Source organism: Manis pentadactyla, chromosome 16 (genome assembly GCF_030020395.1).
Source record: "Manis pentadactyla isolate mManPen7 chromosome 16, mManPen7.hap1, whole genome shotgun sequence".
In the NCBI taxonomy this organism is placed as follows: Eukaryota; Metazoa; Chordata; class Mammalia; order Pholidota; family Manidae; genus Manis; species Manis pentadactyla.
In genome coordinates, this window is record NC_080034.1 from 4,100,779 (window position 1) to 4,124,057 (window position 23,279).

Consider the following 23,279-nt stretch of genomic DNA (forward strand, 5'->3'; position numbering starts at 1 on the left):
AGGACATTAGAGAATAAATAAAAAATACTGGAGAATAATGAAAATAGAAACACAACAACACAAAATCTTCAGGATGCAGTAAAAGCAGCTCTCAGAAGTTTATAACTCTAAAGGCCTACCCTCAAGAAACAAGAAAAATATCAAACAATCTAACCCTACATCTAAAGGAAATAGAAAAAAAGAACAAAGGCCAAAGTTAGGACAAGCAAGGAAACAAGAAAGAGCAGAGCAGAAATAAAGAAAATAGAGACTTAAAAAAAAACACTAGAAAATACTGATGAAACTAAGAGCTATTTCTTTTAAAAGATAAGAAAATCGATAAACCCTTAAGAACCTCATCAAGAAAAAGGGAGTGAGAGGATTCAAGTAAATAAAATAAGAAATGAGAAAAGACAACTGATACCACAGACATAAAACAATTGTAAGGAATTATTATGAAAAATTATACACCAAAAAATTGGATGACAAGCTGGAAGAAATGGATAAATTCCTAGAAACATGCAATCTCATAAGACTGAACCAGAAAGGAATAGAAAATCTGAACAGACTGATTACTAATAATGAAATTGAAGCAGTAATAAAAAGCCCAACAAGCAAAATTTCAGTTCAAGATGACTTCACATAAGAATTCTACCAAACATTTAAAGAAGAGTTGACACATTTCTTATTCAAACTATTCCAAAAAGTTAAAGAGGAAAGAAAGCTTCCAAACTCATTCTAAGAAGCCAGCATCACCTTGATACCCAAACCATACAAAGATACTACAGAAAAAGAAAATTACAGACCAAGATCTGATGAACACAGATGCAAAACTCCTCAACAAAATAGCAAACAAAATTTTAAAGTACATTAAAAAGGTCATCCATCATGCCACGTGGGATTTCTTCTTGGGATGCAAGGATTGTTTGACATCTATGAATCAACCAATGTGATACACCACATTAACAAAAAGGAGGATAAAAATCATATGGTCATCTCAAGAGTTTCTGAAAATGCATTTGGCAAAAATTCAGCACTCATGATAAAACTCTCAACAAAGTGGGTAAAATGAACATACCTCAATATAATAAAGGTTATATATGACAAACTCACAGCTAACATCAGACTCAAGGAACAAGATCAGGGACAAGCAAGGATGCCCACTCTCACCACTATTATTCCACAAAGTACTGGAAGTTCCAGCCACAGCAATCAGACAAGAAAAATAAATAAAAGGTGTCCAAACTGGTAAGAAAGAAGTAAAACTGTCATCATTTGCAGATGATGTGATTTTTCTATATAGAGAAAACTCTAAAGACTCCACCAAAAACTACTTGCATTAACAAAGGAATTCAGTAAAGTGGCAGGATACAAAATCAATATAGACATATGTTGCATTTCTCTATATAAATAATGCACAGAAAGAGAAATTGAGAAATCAATCCCATTTAAAATGCACCAAAAAGATTAAATACCTAGGGATACATTTAACCAAAGAGGTAAAAGACCAGTACTCTGAAACTATAAGACATGTATGAAAGAAATTGAAGACACAAATAAATGGAAAGCTATCCCATACTCACAGATAGGAAAAGTAATATTGTTAAAATGGCCATACTGCCCAAAGCAATTTACAGATTCAATGCAATACCTATCAGATATCAATAGTATTTTTCACTGAAGTACAGCAAATAATCCTAAAAGTGGCATGGAACCACAAAAGCTCCTGAATAGCCCAAGTGATCTTGAGAAAGAACAAAACTAGGAGTATCATGCTCTGTGACTTCAAGGTCTACTACAAAGCTACAGTAATCAAGACAGTATGGTATTTGCACAAAAATGGACACATAGGGATCAATGGAACAGAATATAGAGCCCAGAAATAAACCCACACATATATGATCAATTAATATTTGACAGAAGCAAGAATATACAATGTGAAAAAGACAATCTCTTCAATAAACGATATTGGGAAAACTGGACAGCTACATGCAAGAGACTGAAACTGGACCACTTTTTTATACCATACACAAAAATAAACTCAAAATGGATTAAAAAATGAATCTAAGACCTGAAGCCATAAAACTCCTAAAAAGAAAACTTAGGCAGTAAATTCTTGGACATTGGCCTTAGCAATTTTTTTCTGGACATGTCTCCCCAGGCAAGTGAATCAAAAGCAAAAATAAGCAAGTACAACTGCATCAGACTAAGAAGCTTCTGCACAGAGAAGGACACCATCAATAAAATGAAAAGGGAACCTACTTAATGGGAGATAATATTTGCAAACCACATATCCGATAAGGAGTTCATATATAATATAAAGAACTTGTACAACTCAATAGTAAAAAAAAATTAATTAAAAAATGGTCAGAGGATCTGAATAGACATTTTCCAAGGAAGACATACAGATGGCCAACAGGCACATGAGAATATGCTCCACATCACTATCGTCAGGGAAATGCAAATCAAAATTGCAAGGAGATATCACCTAATAACAGCCAGAAGGATTAATATCAGCAATACAAGAAATAAGTGTTGGTGAGGATGTGGAAAAAGGGAGCCCTCCTACACTCTTGTTAGGATTAAAAATTTATACAGTGACTATGGAAAACAGTGGCAGGTTCTTCAAAAAATTAAAAAAATAGAAATTCCATATGACCCAGCAATTCCACTTCTGGGAATTTACCTGAAGAAAACAAAATCACTAATCCCAGGAGCTACATGTACTACTATATTTATTGAAACATTATTTACAATAGCTAATATATGCCCACTGATAGATGAATAGATTTAAAAAAATGTGTGGTATGTATGTACAATGGAATATTACTTGGCTGTAAAAAAGGACTGAATCTTGCCATTTGCAGCAATGTAGATGGACCTACAGGGCATTATGCTGAATGAAATAAGTCAGGCAGAAGATAACAAGTACCATATGATTTCACTCATATGAATCAAATACTAAATGTTACCACATATATGGAACCTAAAAAACAAAGCAAAGAAAAACCCAAAAACAGAATTATAAATACACAGAACAAACTGGTGGTTGCCAGAGGGGAAGTGAAAGGGAGAATAGTTGAAATAATTTAAGGGGTCAAGAGGTATAAAATAAATAAGTCATGGGGATGAAAGGTACAGCACGGGTAATATAGTCAATAATATTATAATACCTTTGGTGACAGATGGTAACTACACATTACAGTGAGTGATTGCAATGTATATAAATATTGAATCACTATGTGTACTCCTGAAACTATTATAATATTATGTTAACTATACCTCAATTAAAAATAAGAAAAAAGTAGCTTCATGTTATTCCATTGTTATAGATATCCAAAGTTAATTTATCAGTTCTGTATTGATAGACATTTGGGTTGCTTCCAATTTTTGCTATTTTTGGCCTGAATTCTACCTTTTTGATAGTAAGATCCTGATTCTATTTTATTTTGGGAAGTGTTTGCCTAGCATTTATTTTGAAACTTTCTGGATCATTTTGTTGTAGATATGTCTCTTGTTTAAGGAATAGAATTGGGTATTGTTTTGTGATCTAAGTTTGAAAATATTTCTTTCAATATATGAATTAAGTAATTTTACACTTACTGATATTCAGATAAGTTTGATCTTTGTACCATTATATTACTTGATGTACCCTATCTTAGCAGTTTTTAAAATGTCTTTCATTATGTGCATATGCCTGTGCCTGTATTTTTTTTTTTTACCTCATATTAACAAAGGTTGGTGGAGTTTTTTCCTAGTGCCTAATACCCTTAGTACTCTACTAGTTTGGACAATGTCTACTCATTACTTATCCAGCACTGTTAAAAATTCTCCTGATTCATGGGAATATTTGCTTTCTCCAACAGATATTAGTTGATAATATTATCTTTCTTACTCTTTATATTACAAATTTTATTATATTTCTAATTCTTAGGTTGTCAGCATTAATATCCTTTAACTTTAAACTATTACAGATGAAGCAATTAATATTCTTGTTATAGTTTCTATTTCCTTCTCCCTTCTCTTCCAGTTTTACTAGTTTTTATAATTTCTGTAATATCAGGAAATAGAACATTTACATGCTGTTCAGCTACCCTACTCCATATAGTCTTGATTCCATAGTTCACTAGGTTCCACACTGCAGGCAACTCCTCCGTGGCAGTGTTGCCATCGCGTCCAATCACCTGCCGCCTGTTCCACACAGTGAGGCTCTTATGTTGTCTGACTGGTGGATGGGCTGCGGGTGCCATTCTAGGGGAAGATTCAGAACTGCACCTGACTTATCTGTGTTCTTGGGAAATGTGCACCCCAGACAAGGGCTTGTGGACAAGGAGTTTATGGGAAGTGACACCAGGAAGCAGGAGTGGGGCCAGGAGGGCAAAACGTGGAAGGAAGGGACCCAGCAGGTGGAAGCTCCCCTGAGTGGAAGAGCGTTAAGCAGAAAGGGGTCCTTGACCCCACGGACATTCTGAGGCCTGACTGAACACCATAGGATGGTCTCCCCGGTAGACGAGTGTTTCTCCGCCGGCCCCCATCCCGTGGCTGAAGGCCTTGGCACCCCCCACCACTCAGCCTCGGGGTGCACTGCTGCCTTCATAATGCAGGCTGAGGTTTCTGGAAATACTGCCCCAACACAGAGGAAATCAGAAGTGAGGTGAGAGGATGCGAGGTGCACAAGAGGAGGCTGATACAACGGACTTTGATGAAACTGATTTTGATTCTCTGACCAGATAATATTTCTAATCAACTTTAATTTTATTTTACTGTGTTAATTTCCAGTTTTATTTTTATAGTCAGAGAAAATGGCAGATGGAATTGTCACTTTTGTGATTTTTATTGAGATGCCATTTGGGGCTTAGTACATGATCAAATTTTGTAGATTTTTCCGTGAATGTATGAAAAGAATGCATGTCCTCTATGGTATCCACAGATTTCAGTGTGTCTTCACTCAAATGCTTATTATTTGTTTAAATTCTCTGTCTTCTGGTCTAGTCTTTGTCCTTTTGGTCAGTTAAGGACTGAGAGTGTTTAAGTCTCCCTTTAGAATGTTATTTTGTCAGTTCTGTCCTACATGTATTTAGTGTACTTTCATTAAAGTTAGTGACCCCCATTTTGGAGGTTTGGAGGGTGCAATTACCTACAGCTCTTTCCTTTCCAGTAGATAAATTGGGAAAGATAAGCAGAAATCAGATTGGAATGAAATATTAGCTTTGTGGCATGCTAAACTCAAGTGGAGGACTTAGCTTGGTTTCTAGCCAAAAGAGACTTTCTGCTCCTCAATCTAACCAAGTGGTCCTAAGTGTGGCAGGTAGGATGGGAAAAGAGCAGTCGCAGATTTCTGTCTATTTGGGACGGGGCAGCAATGGGATCAGAAGGGCATGTGAGGAAGCTGGCTGGGGCTGCATCTGCAGGCGCACACATTGTACCACTTGTTCTGGTGGCTTGGGTGTGGAGCCTTGAATTCCTCCAGAACACACATTAATGGTACCATTCTGTGTTCCAGGGAGGCCTCCACATGGAACTCACTGAGTCAGCAGACAGGTGGCTCTGACAGGGCATGCCACAGAGAGCAGTCCGCGGCACACGACAATCCTTTTCTGCTTTACTGACCACACGAATCATGTGTGTGGCAGGAACATAGGCGAGCTAAGTGGAAGCACTTCTGGGGACTTGGGCCTTAGTGATTCTGAGAGGTGGAGGTGTGCCTACTTCAGGGTGGGGCACCCAAAGGGGGAGAAAGTGGTAGGTCTCCCCTGGGTCATTACCGTGTAATTTGGGCAACATTAAAATCTCCTTTTTTCTCTACATAATTTCTTTTACCTTGGATTTTATTTTGGTTTATAAAAGATAAGATCTCCTATTTGTTTTTGATTTATATTTCTTGTGATATCTTGGTTTTATTGTGTGTTTTTTACATGATTTTATTTTTGACGCATTGCTTTCAAAGACCTTATGGTGGATTTCTTTAAAAAACAGTGTTAAGAGAATTTGCTTTTCATATATATAGTTGTCACCACTGGGTTTATTTAAATTTGTCATCTAACATTGGGATTTCTTTAATTTTTTTATTATGTTTTCTTTCTTTCTCTATTGATTTGAAAGCTATTAATCCTAATATCTTTATGTTACCTTAGATTTAATATGTATGTATGGATGGATTCATTCATTCATTCCCTAAATTTTTCTATCAACATCAAGAATGAATACAAATCTGGTGGCCACCTCAGTGTAGAATATGAATCAGCACACTTTCTTCACTCCTGCTTTCCTACTTCTTAGTGCTTTGTGGAAATATTGTGGGGTGTTGCTATTTATTTTTCCATTTCCAGACTTTTACTTACTATGCACTTTAAGTATAACACCCATATTAATTAACTAGATGTTAACTATTTTATTGGTTTTACTGCTGGATGGCTTTTCTTCTATATCATGTATTGCTTTTGAATTTGAATTTTTGGGTGACTCAAATATTTCCTTAGAAACTTACTATAAAGCACTATGTTACTTTAGTAATTGTTCCTAAGAGTGTATTTTTTCCCTCCAACTGAAGTAGCATCTCTCAAATAATGACTCTCTCTGAATGAGTTTGGAACGTACAAGGGTAAACAAACTTAAGCTGCTGCTTTACTGCGAGCTCCCCAGAGCCCGGGCTGTGCAGGTAGATGTCACAAATCTTTGAGAGGCGCCGTTGATGGTTTCCTGCGCCGGGTAGGCCTCGGACTGCGCCAGCCCTGGGTGCCGGAGAGAAGAACTGTGCTCTGGTTCATGTGTCCACCTCTGTTGGCCTGGACCTTGCTTTGTCACTTCTGAAGTGAAAACGTCAACAGGCCGTGTTTGCTAGTCCTGACTCTGTGCCTCAGACAGAAGCCACTCTAGAGGTTTTGAACAGAAAGGAGTTAGAACCAGGGACGGGGCGCTTGTGAAGGTGGGTCTGGTGCGCAGGTTGGCGGCGGGCGCGGCGCCTCACGTGCAGGATGCCCCCGACGCCCCCGCGGCGCGCAGGGGCCCCGGCTCAGGGGCGCGTCACCGTCCCTATGCCACAGAGCTCGGGCGCAGGACCAGGCTCGGCAGGATCGCTGCGCCCCGGGCCCGGTCCCGCCGCGCCTGTTTCCGGGGTCTCCGCGGTCCGGGTGGCCTGCAGAATCGCGCCCGCCCTGCAGGAGGAGGCCGGCAGCTCCTGCCCCGGGGCCCGGAATGCTGCCTCGGCCTTCGTGGTGGGGGCGCTCAGGAAAGTGGTTTCCTGTCTGGGGAGACCTCGGGCCGCCAACACGAGGAAGTCTGATGGTGCCAAGTGCGCCCAGACTGAGCCTGCGAGGGGTGAGCCCTGGACGCAGCCTGAGGGCCTATTTCCCTTCTCTTTCCGGGGAGCCGGTCGGCCGCGCTACCGGCCGTGGGTGCTCTGCGCCCTTCTCCCCGCCTCGGCTCCCGCCCGTCCCCGGGACGACACGGGAGGGCAGGGCCCCGCGCCGGCGAGGGGCGCCCGGGAAGCCAGCCGCCCCCGCACGCTCCTCTCCCCCGAGGCGCATCCAGGCCCTGCCTCCAGCGTCCCGGCCGCCCACGGCGGACCCTGCAGCCCTGGTCAGTTTGTTGGGCCGCCGCGGCCCACTGTGCACCGCTGGCTGCCCCACGATACACTTGAAAGACATGTTTACTCGGTGCTTTTCTCTCCCCCAAGAAGCCACGGGAAAATTCTGTCCCTTCCGGCCTGGGAGGCTCACATGAAGGTGAGCGTTTCGAGGTGCTGTCGGAACAGCTGGAGGGGGCGAGGGGAAGCGCCCCGGGCCCCGCTGCGTGCCCTGTCTTTCCCGATCCGTCCTTGGGGAAGGCGGGGGACGCCGTGCAGAGCAAAGGGCCCAGCGCCCGTGGGAGCCGGATGCTCGGGGCGCAGCATCCGCAGGCCTGGGGGCCGGTGTCTGCCTGGGATATGGGCTGTGCCCACCTCGCGGGCCTGCTGCCCCCGAGCGGTGCCGGCAGCAACCAGGACGGGTGCGGCTGCTCCAGGGGACGCAGGGGTCCCCCGCAGCCCCCTCCGCCCCCCTCAGGGCTGCAGACGGAGAAGCTGAACCACGCACGGGGTCTCTGCCCTGCCGCTGGGCCGGTGCACAGACGGCTTCCGCGCCCCGCAGCACCCGGGCTCAGTGTCCTCCTCACCCTCCAGAGGCGCCCGGGCGCAGCACCCCACAGAGGCATTTCTCCTGTCGCGGGCCTCGGTTCCAGAAACGGTCCTGAACACGGCGCGCACCTGCTCCTCTGGCCGCGCCGGCTGCACGTGGGCTTAGATGCACCCCATAGGAGTCGTCTCTGCACCTATTTAAAAAGCCTCTTAGCTAAAAGAATAACTGGTAGGCGGACGGACTTTGGGGGCACATCCTGCCCTGTTGACTTAAAGGAATCTGTTTTTCTGGGGCCTGGCTGCCGACCACCATCGGGAAGAGAAACCTCACACTGGGGCCTGTTACCTGTGAAGCCCCCACTGCATCCCGGCAGGCCTGGGGGTCCGCGGGCTGCACCCGAGCTACGAGGGACACTGCTGGCCATAATTCTCAAATTTCTCCAACTACTGCGGCACAGCCAGCTCAGGGGTGCAGTACTGTCACCTTGCCCTGGAGATCCCGGTGGTCTCTGCTGGAATTGCCATTTAACCCGGATTGTCCCAAAAGGTAGGAACAGCTTTGCTGTGGCCGACGTGTCATCAGAGCAGATTTTTAAATTTCCATTAATACCTAACCTAATATTTCTTCAAATGTTTTAACATTCCAATCAGTAAGTAGAAAAGAGGATATTGGAACAATAATTTCCCCACAGGATCCTACTCATGCTCCGTGAGATCGTTTTCCTTGCTCTGCTATCGCACTAAGGGCGTTAGTGCCTGCCAGCCTCTCAAGGCTAAAGGGAGGCTTCCTACGGAGTGTGCGGCGTGGCCGCTACAGGCGTCCGTGCTGAGCACCGCCTAACGCGATTGTCGCGTTCTGATAAAACTGGATCGGAACTCTGAAGTCCTAAAAACATACACAATGCTCTGCATGTGTCGTTTGGGTCACGGAAGAAATATTTTAATCTTCATTCTCAAACATCTCATGACAAAGATAACTACTGCAGCGGTTCTCGGATTAATGTCATCTGTGCCCACTGCCTTCTTATGTCATCGCTAAGGCAGATAGTAATCTCCCAGATTTACATCACTTCTAATCAATAATAACAATATGAAGTTTTGACCAGTGTTTCTGGTAACAATATCAAGCAATTTGTCAATAATTCTCTGTGTATCAGGGATGGGGGTGGGGGGAATGTAAGAATAAGCCACAAAATGGACAAATAAAAATCCATATTTCATACCCCTTTTTTCTCTTAATTTTCATGTGTTTTGGCCAAGCACTGCCTGTCCTCTAAGTCGGCAGATCTGGCTGTCTTCACAACGCACAGGTTTTCAGAGTTGGCCCTTGGCACAAAGCTGACAAGGTCTCCACGGAGCTGAATTCTGTACGTTTGCCCTTCACGGTGGTACTTTCCCGAGACAGCCTGCCTGGACCTGCTTCTGAATTTTCCATCTCTCAAAGGCCAGCGTGTCCAGCCTTCAATTCAGGCACCTCACGTAAGGGTGGTGAGAATACTTCACAGTGAGCAGCAACGAGGAGGGCTGGTGAATGGCCTGGAACTGGTGTGGGTGGCCACCTACGCCCACGATCTGGGTGGCCTGCACTCTTCTTACACGGGTCCATTTTGTGAATTATTGTTAAGCAACATTTCAGCAGAAAAAATGCTGAATTGAGGCTGGATGGTGGATGTACCTCACACGATTTCCTTTAGGGGGCACTACTGATGATCTGGAACCATGGAAACCTCTCCATGTTCTCTTGGTAAAGTTGGCCAATTCTGAAATCTTACTGGGTTTCAATCTACTCACATAACAGAATGTTTGTACTATACTCATCGCCAAATACGTACTTCGAAAAGATTGTCCATTCATAGAATAATTCAGGTGCTAAACCAAAATGCTGGTTGTCAGGACAAGTCTTCAAACAACACGAACAGTTCCATATCTGGAAATTTCAGCTTATCTGCTTTTGAAAATTCTTTGAATGGGAACCTCCTTCTGTAAACTGATGCAAATCTAAATTTAAAAATCGTGTGTTTTGTTTAGAAAGACAAATAAGCACCTCTTTGGAAACTAACACCTCATTCTAAAAATACTTATTAACATATTTTTGGAAGAAACCATATTTATGGTATTTTCATTCCGACATCCACGTGAGTCTGGAGATATTCTACTAATTTCTTCTTCAAATTTCTTGTCATTCACAGATTCTAACAATTCACAGAATTTTGATAAAGGCCATAGGAGAGAATTTCCTTTTTTCATTCTCTAAAGTTAACAGAAATAGAATTTTATAAGCTGCCTCACTGCAGTCGTTATCTAATTTAAAAATGACACACACCTGAAATATCCCAAAGCTTAGGAACATAAGTTTTCAGATATAAATACCTTCACGCCACCATCTGCCAGGCTTTGCTTAGCTTTCATACCAACATGTGTGCCTTATGGAGTAATTTCTCACTAAATCACCAGTATTCTAAGGTAGGGGTGGGCAGTAGTCTCACAGTGCTTTATAATAAATCCATTAACAAATAAGAAGGTTGTGTATATACCAAAGATAACAGAAAAAATTATGAACTTCCACCATCTGACAAATTCAATATGAATTCATCAGACTAGCCTTTAAGACTCTTCATAAAATGGTCCCCGTTATCTTCCTAGCCTCAGCTTCCTCTACCACTAATGAAGCCCCCACAAAGGGCACTACCCTCTACTACCCAGACATTTGTACTTTCCCATATTCTTCCCTTTACTCATTCAGTGACTTCCACTTGGAATGCATTTTCCTCCCTGATGCTCTCTCTCCAAGCCCAATAAAAGTCCAACCCAGCCTTCAAGTTGCATGATATTGGCATAAAAACAGACATATAAATCAATGAAACAGAATTGAGAGCCTAGAAATAAACCCACACCCATATGGACAATTATATAAAGATCCAAGAACATATAATCAAGAAAGGACAGTCTCTTTAATAAATGGTGCTTGGAAAACTGGCCAGCCACATGTAAAAGAATGAAACTAGACCATTATCTTATATCACGCACAGAAATTAACTCAAAATTGATTAAAAACTTGAATGTAAGACTGAAACCATAAAATTCCTAGAAGAAAACATAGGTGGTGTACTCCTTGATATCAGTCTTAGTGATGTGTTTGTGGAATTCACTCCAAAGCTACGGAAACACAAGCAAAAACAAACAAATGGGACAACATCAGATCACAAAGGTTCTGCACAGTGAAGGATGCCATCGTCAAAATAAAAAGGCAGCATACCAGATGTGAGAAGATATTTCCACATCACATATCTGATAAGGAGTTAATATCTGAAATATATAAAAAACTCATACAACTCAACAATAAAAAACCAAACAACCCAATTAAAAATTAGGCAAAGGATCTGAGTAGATGTTTTGCAAAAGAAGACACACAGATGGCCGACAGGCACCCGAAAAGATGCTCTACACCAATAGCAATTAGGGAAATGCAAACCAAAAATACAATGAGATATTATTTCATAGCTTGCTGGATGCCTCTTACTAAGAAGCCAATAAATAACAAGTGTAGTAGAAGATGTGGAGAAAAGGGAGCCCACATACACTGTTGGCAGGAATGTAAATTGGTAGAACCACTATGGAAAACAGAATGGAACTTCCTTAAAAAAATTAAGAATAGATGTATCATATGACCAAACTATTCTACTTCTGGGAATTTACCCAAAGAAAACAAAAACCCTATTCAAAAATATATATGTGTGCCCATATGTTCACTGCAGCCTTATTTATAATAGCAAGACATGGATACAATCTGAATGTCCATTGAGGATGAATAGAGAGAATGGGATATACATATACGATGGAATATTACTGAACCATAAAGAAGAATGAAATCTTGCCAGGTGTGACAACATGGATGGACCTAGAGGGTATTATGATAAGGGAAGTAAGTCTGACAGAGGGCATACCTATGATTTCATATGTGGAATCTAAAACAAAACAAAACAAACCCATAGATATGCAGAACAGAATGATGGTTGCCAGAGAGGAAGCAGGTTTGGGTGGGTGAATGGATGAAGGGAGTCGATTGTATGGTGATGGATGGTAACGAGACTTTTGGTAGTGATCAGTACATACAGATGTTGAATTATAATGTTGTATACCTGAAACATATACGAAAGTGGTTAACACACCACCATATAACATCATTAGAGTAATCTGAATCCGACTATATACTTGCCTTTTGCCACTGTTCTTTTTCCCATGTGTTCATATTACTAGTTAGTGTCCTTTTGTTTCAGTTTGAAGAAATCCTTTCAGAAGGATTGTAATTTCAGAAAACATTTCAGGTTTAGTGGTGATGAACTCCTCCAGCCCTTGTTTGTTTGGGAAAGTCTTTATCTCACCTTTGTTTCTGAAGGACAGTTTTGCTGTGTAAAGTATCGTTGGTTGGCAGTTTCTTACATTTTGGATATACTGTCCCATTCTCCCTTGGCCTGCAAGGTCTCTGCTGAGAAATCTGCTGACAGCCTTTTTCTTTTGGGGGGTGCCTTGTATAAAATAATGTTTTCCTCATTCTGCTCTTAAAATTCTCCCTTTGTCTTTAATTTTAAATGGTTTTATATAGTGTATTTTAGAGAAGATCATTTTGGGGTGACCTCTTGGCTTCATGAACTTGGTTGCCCAAACCTCCTCAAGTTTGGAAAGTTCTCAGCCATTATTTCTTTAAATAAACTCTCTTCCTCTGGATGCCAAAGGTACATAAACTGTTTTTCTTAGTGGTGTCCCATAAGACCTGTAGGTTTTCTTTATCCTTTGTATTCTTTTTTCTTTTTCTTTTTTGACCTGATAACTACAAATGATCTGTCTTCAAGCTCAGTGATTCTATTTTCTGCTTTGTCTAGTCTGCTATTTAAACTTCCTGTTGAATACTTCAGTTCAGTCTTCTTTAGCACCAAAAATTCTGTTTGGTTATTTTTAATGTTTTCTCTCTCCTTGTTGAACTTCCCATTATGTTCTTGTATTGTTTTCCTGAAATCGTTGTTTATCTGTGTTCTCTTTTAGCTCTCTGAGCATCTTTAGAACAATTATTTTGAATTCTCTGTTGAGCAATTCATGTATTTCATTTCTTTTGGGGCCAGTTACTTGAAGTTTACTGTATTCCTCTGGGCCAGTGGCAGATGTTAATGTTAGGCTGGTGGTGAGCAAAAGCCCAGCCAGAGGGACTAGCCCCAAGTGCACAAACAGCAATGATGGTCAGCTGCAGGGGTCGGCTGGTGGGTGACCTGAACAGGGGCCTGGGCTGCTAATTTGATTTCTGGGAATTGGCAGTGGCAGGGAAGCAGCAGGGTGGGACTCGGGTGACTGGTGCCAGCAAACACAAATACCCATGGGGTAAAACCTGGTGGCATCCGCAGCAGGTCCATGGTGGCTTTGCCAGCCATGGGTTTCTTCAGTGGTGAAGCTGCTGAGGTCATTGGCAGAGCAGGTGACTGGGACCCGCAGCCACCCCCTTGTGTGGCTAAGACTGGTAGCCTGGTTTTCTTCCTTGTTTCTAGGCTTTTTAATACATCTCAGCTTTGCTGGTCTCTGGTTGGGGTGAAACCAAAGCAGGACTTTCGTGCAGTGCCCCTAAAGGCTGGGTGAATTGGTCACCCACGCTGCACTTACTTTCCCGGCAAGGGGAACTCTTTCTAGTTGGGAAGTTTCCTGCTGTGTTGAGCAGTGCCAGCCTGGGGGAGAGGATGATGCAGGTAGAATAAAGCTGTTCTTCCTTCCTGTTTTGTGCTGTTGTTCTCATGCTTTTTTTGTTCCACTGTGTTGCTAAAGTCCTTACGTGACCTGAGCTCTCCCAGGAGGTGCTGTGTGGGGGTAGCTGCCCGATTGTTGATTTTTGTGGGGGCAATGGAGGCTGGGGTCTCCTAGTCCTCCATCATTCTAGAACTTGGTTTTCCTCCTCTCAGGAAGGACAAAGTCCATTCATTTGAAATTTGACACCTGGAAGCCTACATTTTCTTTTCTGAGTCTTTGGAGTATGGTGAGTATCCTGGAAAATAAGCCATTCTAAGGGGTGTCTTCTAGGTCTTCAAAAGTACCTTCTTTCAGCCCAGAACCACAGCTCCAATTGCTTTACCAACAATAAATAATTATCTCCAACTGGCATGGCTGGAGGCCCACAAGACTGCAGAGAAAACTTCCAGTTTTTCTGCCATGTTTCTAGCCAGCCAACATTAAGGACATTCACATTCTTGGTTAAAATGAGCAGCAAGACACAGGACCATTATTTAAATTCTGGGCACCTTCCCAGAAATGTAGGAATTGGGAATGATTTTCTTGAGGAGGGATTTCTAAGTATTTCAAGTGTCATCTGGACACAGATCCATAGCCTGGCACATACTAGTTGAAAGAGTAAGAAATTATACACCAGTTCTTCTTAGAGTTGGCCTAGTGGGGGCCTCACTTCCATGTCCTACCTCTTTGGACAGCAGTGTGTTGAAGAGACTGGCTCTGAGGCGCTTAGGAATTACGACCAAGGTCAGCTATCTGCACATGAACCTCAGTCAGAATATCCTGTATTTTAGTACTTGGTATGTTTGAGCCGCACACAAGAATTACTTGATTCAGTCACCTTAATAATTCTCTACCCATTTCTCCTGCCCTATCTCTTTTAATGGCCACTGATGAAAGCCACGAACAGGAGCTCATAGCAGTAAGTGTGTCCTGGGACCCATCCCCTGGCTTCTGCTTGGTTCACCGTCTAAAAGTGCACGTGGCTCAGAGGAGTCCCCCACCAGGGCTGGTGTTCTCCGCCTGCTTCTGTCATGTGACCGAGATGTGGGGTGTATCCAGACCCCACGGGCTTGTCTCTGTCCTACACATTCTGATCAGTGTGAAAAACATCCAATGTAGTAAATGCCACTTTAATTATAAGTTCCAACTGGATTAGACTCAGAATAAGCATGCCTAAGACAAAAACTACATCTGAAAGGCAAAATCAGTAACTGAGCTTCTCAGACAAGAGTCCGTTTTTCCTGCATGATTAAGTGTTATCTTTTCTAGTTCTTATTTTCATGTTCTCATCTCTCCCATGACCCTGCAGAGTCATCCAACCCAGTGCTCCTCAAGGAACTCCTCCGTGTCCTCTCCGCCATCACTTCAGGGCTACCTCCTCACTTCTGTTTAAAGCGCCCCGTGTTTTAGGAATGGATGCCAAGCATTGCAGAGAAGCCCTGAGCAGGGAGGTTGGTACGTGGTTTTGAGTGCTGGCTCCAACGGTCAGTCAGTGTAACCTGCACACGGTATTCACCTCTCTAAGCTTCAACTTCCTCGGGCATGAAACAGGAAGAAATCACATTTACTTCACGGGATGATTCTAATGGTAAACAAGTTAGTGTAGGTAATGTCCCCAGCAAAGGGCCGGCCAGTGCCGAAATACCACCTGACACACGCTACTTATTGGCATAAGGGGGCGGGAGGACGCGCGCCAGATCCACGTGCGAATCTGGAGCCGGGGTGCTGGAGCGTGGACCTCAGGCCCGCTGGGCACACTGTGTGACAGCTCTGTGCTCTGTCAGCCCTTTGGCAAAACGGGGATAAAAACACCTTCTCATAGGTGTCATTTCTCGGTGCTGCACTGATCAATATAAACTCCTTCTAAAACACAAGTATCAGTCTGTATTTGCGTGTGCAAGTGACCACTGTGCACCTTGCTCTGAAATGCCCTGGTCATGAGAGAGAGGACCTCGATGCGCAGCCCGGGGAGGTCACTCTCGTGCGAGCCCCGTGGCCACGAGTGACACCTGCTGCTCAAGTCAGGCAGTAACGCACTGTTCAGGGAAGTTCTCTAGAATTAGAACAGGTGGAGTGATGGTGCATTTCCCCTGCTTTGTATTAATCCTACAGACTCGGTCAGCACACTAGCCTGAGTGGAGGCTGATAACAGACTCCAGAAACCGCAGTGCCTGTTGCTGATAATGATGAAGGACCAAATACCTCAGGTGTTCTAAGAGGGGACTCCCCTTCCCAGGCAGATATAAAAATACTCCCTAGGACCCAGCTGCATTTTATAGGCCAAGTAGAGGAGAGACAGTGAGCTGTTCACCTTACCACCAGCAAAAGTCCACGTGGTGGCTGTTACTGTGTCCAGGTACCTACTGGCCGCCTCCCTCTGTGAGGGGAACATAACTTTCCCACCCGTAACATCAGTCTCATCTAATTTGACTTGGCCAATGAAATGTAAGCACTATGGCATTTCTAGACAGGAACTTTAAGACTTACTGGTAATTCTTTGTTTCTAGGAATCTCTTCAAATAATCCTCTCTACTGACTCCCTTATGTGGGCTAGAGGGCATGGGGACCACTGGGCTGGCCTGGACTCTTCTCGGCGGTGCTGTAGAGACAGGCACACTGTGTCAGCATTTCACTTCAGAAGGTGGGACACGCTGTCCTCAAGGTTTCCAGTCAACACAAACATGCCCACATACAAAAACACATACCCCTCATACGTATTCATTTTTTTCTAGACTGTTGAACAAATTCTCCTGTCTTTTGTTATCTTCTGGGAGATCATTTAACTTCTTAAAGATTGGAAATGATTGGTGCAAATGATACTGTAGTAAATGAAAGAACTTCATCAACTTGTAATTAGAAATTGAATTACGTGGATGGCATGATAAAATCTCCTGCCTTTAGTAATCTACAACAGAAACTGGTTCAGGAAGACTTTATTGAAAGGATATGATTAAAAAGCTCTAATTAAATATATTTTTAAAAATATCTCCCCAAGTTAAGGCCAGTATTGTTCAGTGGAATTTTCCATAATGACAGAGTTCTCTATCCGTGCTGCCCAGTATGGTAGCCACAGCCACCCGAGGCTATGAAGCACTCGAAATGGGCCAGTACAACTGAGGAGCTGAATTTTAAATAAAATTAATAATGTAATGGATATTTAAATTTAAATAACCACATATGGCTGGTAGCTACTAAGTTGTTACTCATCAGACCCCACATTGGGAGAGTATCTTCTCCTAATAACTGGCATACTACTCAGGTCACACATCTGGCATTAAGAAACTTGCATGTGTATGTGCACATCTCTGCCTGTCTAGTTTCCTCTCTGCCTATGCAAGTACCAGACAACCCCCACTTTTATGTGCAGGCACCCTTGTCGTTACAGGTCTAGGAAAGAACCGCCTATTCTGTTTCAGACTCATACAGACTCACTGAGGGTCTGGTCTGCTTTATGGAGCAAATCTGACAAGAAAGCATTGCCCCCAGGTCCCAACATGCAAGCGAGTAGGACCACACCCTAGAATCCATGGTCAAAGGCTTCTTATTCTGTCCACCACGGACCTAGGAAGAAGGACTCCCAAACTGTCCTGATACCTGCCAATAGCACATGTCCAATCTCTGTACTGCATCTGAATACTAGAAATTAGACTCCCACATTCCTCAAACAGATTTTGGCTGCCCCGGTTACTGGATTGAATCTGAACTATATTTTCATCTCATTGTATAACTAAATAAGGAGTGTGTGCCTCCCGTTTTCAAAGGAATCGTCTCCCTGCAAAAATGTCATATTCTGAGGTCTCTTGGGGTTGCTGACCGTGGGGCTTGGAGAGCAGTTGTGACTGACGGAGCACATAGCGACCTGGGAAGGCTGGAGATGCCTGGTTCTCTCTGCTTTCTGGGCTCTAGCCTCGCTGGGAGGCTTTCTCAGGCAGTAGAGGCCAGGGAAATCCTTGCCACGACAGGACATGTAGGCCACTGCCTCAGAGCAGTTTTTATTCTGGTAATTAGTGAAGACAGTCAACCTATTCTTAATGAGAGTATGGTGTCTCTTCCCTTCATCTCAGAGCACCAGAAAGACCTGGTTCTACGTCCTAGTGACAGTGTGAGAATCTGTTCATACGTGGGACGCAGCACAGCAGCTCCTGTCGTGCCCCAGGAAATGACTGCTGGTGTTTTGTTTTCACTGAGTTCTAAAATTACATGTAATTTCACTCAAAGAACAAGGAAGCTTCTAAGAGGCGTAAGATCTTTTGTAATTAAGTAAAAGACTATTCAATAGAAAGAGTGAAGCTACACCGAGTATATTGATAACCAAAGCACTCGCAGATGCAAGGTTTTATAGTTTTCTATTAAAAAACAAATTACAATGGAATGACTTAAGTTAAAGATCAGGATCCCTCCTACAGACACGTGGCCATGAGCAGCCTTGGCTTTATTCATCTGAAAGAGGGAGGCAGTGAGGTTACGCAGGAAAAAAAGCTTAGGCGCGCTGAGGTTGCCTTCGGCCGTTGTGGCTGCTTACATGCCAGACGCTGGAATGTCTCCTGGATTTGGCACTCCGATTTCCTGCAGCCCAGTTAGGTGTATTGATAAAGCTCTGTGCCTATGCACAGTGGGCCTGCTGGTAGCTCCGTGAGGCTTCAGGGGTCCTGTCTGTGGACGGGAGGCAGGGTGTTCCCTACCATCAAGCCTTCCCACAGCAGAGAACTAATACCACCAGAAGGATTAGCCTCAAACACACAGGGTGACACATTTGGGTCAGATTTTCTTACCTTGGAAACTGGGCAGTTTTGAAAATGTATTAACTCTTTCTAACACTAATTTGAAAGAGAAAATGCCATTTTCCAGAGAGGCTGACCAGCATCAGGACCTGACTTAAGCTATGAAGAATCTTAATTTATAGCAAGAGAATAATAAACTATAGAAGCAGATATTTTTAAACATTTAATGTAAACTGTCTATCAATCTTAAATGGGTAATATCTAATGTAAAAGACAACAGATCAATGTTATTTATTTCTCAAAATATAAATAGAGCAGGAATCAGAAAGAGTGAATTTATCAGTAATACGTTCTATATTTGTTGTGTCTTTATTCCCCAGGGAAAAATGTAAAAATGTGCAATTAAAGCATCAATTTGATTGCTTAATGATGGTTAACATTTAAGAATTTGCTCTGGGGGAAATACAATGGGAATTTAAATCCTGTTGCAACTTGCCATTACTGTGGGTTTTCACTGTCTATTTCCAAACGAGGACACAGTGAAGGGTAGTGGGAGCCTGCTGGGACTATGTTACGTTCAGTCAAATGCGCTTGCTTTTACTGATTCTGCAGATATGTGCTGCTTTAACTGTATAGATGACTTTATTTTTAAGGGGGTAATTGTAAAGAAACTTTAAGGTTTCTCTATTCAGCAAATATTCCTCTACTCCCTGGATGCAAAATGTCTACATGTGCATGTAGATACAAAGATATGTTTTATATTTACAAAGAGGACAGCAATTTACTCCAAGTTGCAGTCACCTTCTCTCAGAAAATTTTGACTGTCCTCACTGCTGATGATACATACACCTCCTCCCTGCTGGATTATATACTGTCCAGGCCTTTTACTTCTGGACCTCAGCAAAGGGTCTACTGCCCAGTGAGATGAGTTTACTTAAATTTTGGGACATATTCAAGTGCTAAAAGTAAACAAAAACAAGACAATAGCTCGTGCATAATAACAATGGGAATCATCAGAGCAGTTACTTAAATCACCACTTTTAATCAGGCAATCTAAGCAACACAGTGCAGAAGTAGAACCAAAATGAAATTTAAACCAACATTCCAGCCCATAATAAACACGGGTGGGGGAGAAACTGACAAAGGTCCTTTAACTTTACACATGTGAATGGCAGACTGTTTTTCCCTAGGCTTTTCTTTGGCACAGCAGTTCTGATTCTTCAGCTTCTCCATGAAGAAGAGAAAAATTCCCTTGAAGCTGAACTAAATTCATCAGCAGATGAAATTACACTGATTTGATAAAATGCTAAATGGAAAAGGCAGATTTATTTTAAGCCATCAACAGGCTGTTGTGGTTAATCATGCACAGTGCAGAGACAGGACTTTGGTTGCTGAGAAAATGCTTGGCATCTCTCCACAAGAGCCATGTGATGTGAGACGCATATGCTCGTTTGAACATGAAACAGAAAAATAGAAAATAAACAGCTCAGGGTATATTTGGTGAGTCACTGTTGAACACGGGGCCAAAATAACTTATGTGTTGGCAGTCTATTTTATACAATCTTACTGTAAAGACGTTAGCCTTTCCTTATAATGAAAAATTTTAACAGTGATATGTTGTTAGAAAATTGATACATATTCACTGTGTAAATAGGAAAATTAAAATCAGCTACAAAACACACAAATACAAAGCAACATCTAATGCCTGGTGCATGCAGAGTGGGGACTCAATATTTGTTGAATGAATATTATTTCATTTACAAACATGGGATTATACTATATATACTTTTATACATGCTTTTCATTCATTAAAATGTTTATCAACATTTTTCTGTTATTAAGTAGTCTTCTTTAGCATTATTTTAATAGAGTCATTATTATGGACATAGAAGCTGTTCTCTTGCAAGACTTCGGCAACAGCCAGTAACTGAGAACAAACATCTCCCCCGTGAGACTGATACCATGGTGCTGATGAAATCTGAATGTGGTCAGGGTTTTCTGAATGGATAGCACACTGACTTGTCTGGTTATTGATACAGCCGATGGAGTGTTAGCTGTTCTGATCATGTGTAATTCCAGCGTTTCCACCACCAATACAGGCTTTTGCTACTTAGACAGACACCACCAGCTGGCAGCATCAGGCACAGTGATGGGAGAGAGAATGGCCAGACAGCAGCCTGATGCCCCCTCTGCACACCACATGTGCCCAGGGTGAACGAGCCATGGATGGCAACACCCTCTTCATCTTCAGGGCAGCTACTGTGGACAAAGAGGACAAGTGTTAAGTCACAACGTGGAAGGACACATTGGTTCAAGAGAGCTATTGATTGCATGATCCAGACAGCTGAGAATCCAAAGAAAATGAGCCATAGAGAAATATGGTTGGTGTCTCCTGAGCACACACTTGAATCCACTGTCTTTACTAAGGATAAAATGGAAAACAGGAAAAATTCGAGGCAAAAATAATAACTGAGGGCAAACAGTTGATTTTTGAAGATTAAGTAGGATCATCAGCTAGCGGAACAAGAATTTGCCTGCTGAGAAGTTTGAGTTCAGCAGGGATATTGGAGGATGCGATGTTCTGCAAGGTCATCTTCGCAAGCCACACCAGGGGGCTGAAGACAGGCTCTCCCAGGACAGAGCAGCTCTGACACAATGTGCCCATCTGGACCCACATCAAAGAGGGTGGCCATGCTGACCAGAAGGCGGGTTCCACAGATCTGCCCCAAAGCTTAAATGTATGGCAAGTCAGGTCAATGCGGTTTAAAACACTGTATTTAAGTATAATAAGAACTAGAACAAATAATCCTAACATTTGTATTGAACCACAAAAGACCCCAAATAGCCAAAGTCATCTTGAGAAATAACAAAGCTGGGGTTATCATGCCTTCTGATTTCAAGCTGTACTGCAAAGTGACAGTAATCAAAACAGTATGGCACTGGCACAAGAACAGACCCACAGATCCATGGAACAAAACAGAGAGCCCAGAAATAAACCCACACATACATGGTGGGTTAATATATGACAAAGGAGACAAGAATATACAGTGGGGAAAGGATAGTCTCTTCAGTAAATGGTGTTGGGAAAAGTGGACAGCTGCACACCAGAGAATCAAACTGGGTCACTGTCTAACTCCACATACAAAGTAAACTTGAAATGGATCGAAAACCTAAATATAAGACCTGAAACCTTACGACTCTTACAAGACAACATAGGCAGTAGTAAGCTTTGACATTGGTCTTATTTTTCTGTATCTGTCTCCCAGGGCAAGGACAGCAAAAGTAAAAGTAAACAAGTGGGATGACATCAAACTAAAAATCAACACCATCAACAAATGAAAAGGCAACCTACTGAATGGGAGAAGATATTTGCAAATATGTATCTAATAAGGGGTTGACATCCAAAATATATAAAGAACAAATAAAACTCGATATAAAAAGGCAATGCAATTGAAATTGGGCAGAGGACCTTAATAGACATTTTTCCAAAGAAGACATACAGGTGTCAACAGGCACATAAAAAGATGCTCCACATCACTAATAATCAGGGAAATGCAAATCAAAACCACAGGGAGACATTGCCTCACACCAGTCAGAATGGCCACCATCCAAAAGACAAGAAATAACAAGTGTTGGCTAGGATGTGGGGAAAAGGGAGACCCTACACTATTGGTAGGAATTGGTGCAGCCACTGTGGAAAGCAGCATGGAGGTTCCTCAAAAAGTTAAAAATAGAAATAACATATGACCCAGTAATTCTACTTCTAGATATTTATCCCCCGGAAAACAAAAACACTAATTTAAAAAGTCATATGCACCCCTATGTCTCATTTTCTTTTATGTCATCCATGTCATATATGTTCTTCTAATTTATGTTTTCTTTCAGTTATAATTAAGAGTGGAGTTTTTGGTGATTGCTTTGTTCAACTCAAAACTCTCATTCTTTTTCCTTAAGTTTCTACATTTGTGTTTGCTTAGAAAAGCCTTTGCCATCCATTCACAGTTTAATTAATTTATGAAAAATTGATATAGGTAAAGATATAACTTTTTTCCTGAACTGTCTGCAAGTTATCCCAACACCATTTACTATACTATGCTCTGATTATTGGGATTCACTAAGGCTCAGTACCTACTTCATTGTAGCTTGATTTGACAGAAGCCAACCCTTTCTTTGGGTATAGAGTCAGTTAAGAGAGAGGTCTGGGTACAGTCAACTCTTAATCACCATCCCATAGGTAACCCACTTAGGAGGCTAATGAAATTTTAAAAGACCAAAAAAACAAAAACCAAACTCAGCCTGGGTCCTCACACTTCTCCCCTTTGGGCTCTGTTCAGAGAAGCCAGCTGACATCGGTAACTTAAGTCAGCTTGGAAGAACGATTTTAAGGCATATAAATGTTTTACAAAGCTGACTACATGTGAACCTTGAGCTTTCTACCGTCCAGTTATCTGTGCATTCGGATCTTTAATGATTACAAGTGATGGAAAGCTGAGTGGTGTATTTGAGAAAATGAAACCCACATGTATTTTTCTCTGAAACAGTCATGCTGGTATGATTTTGTAGAACAGGAATCAGAAGACAAAAGGGATTAAAGGAAGTTTGGCAGTTAAATCACCCAGAGTAGACAGATTTTTGACAATGGAATTTAGGATTAGTCATTTAACAGCTTATAAAAGTTTCTTGATAAGACTCCTGGTCGT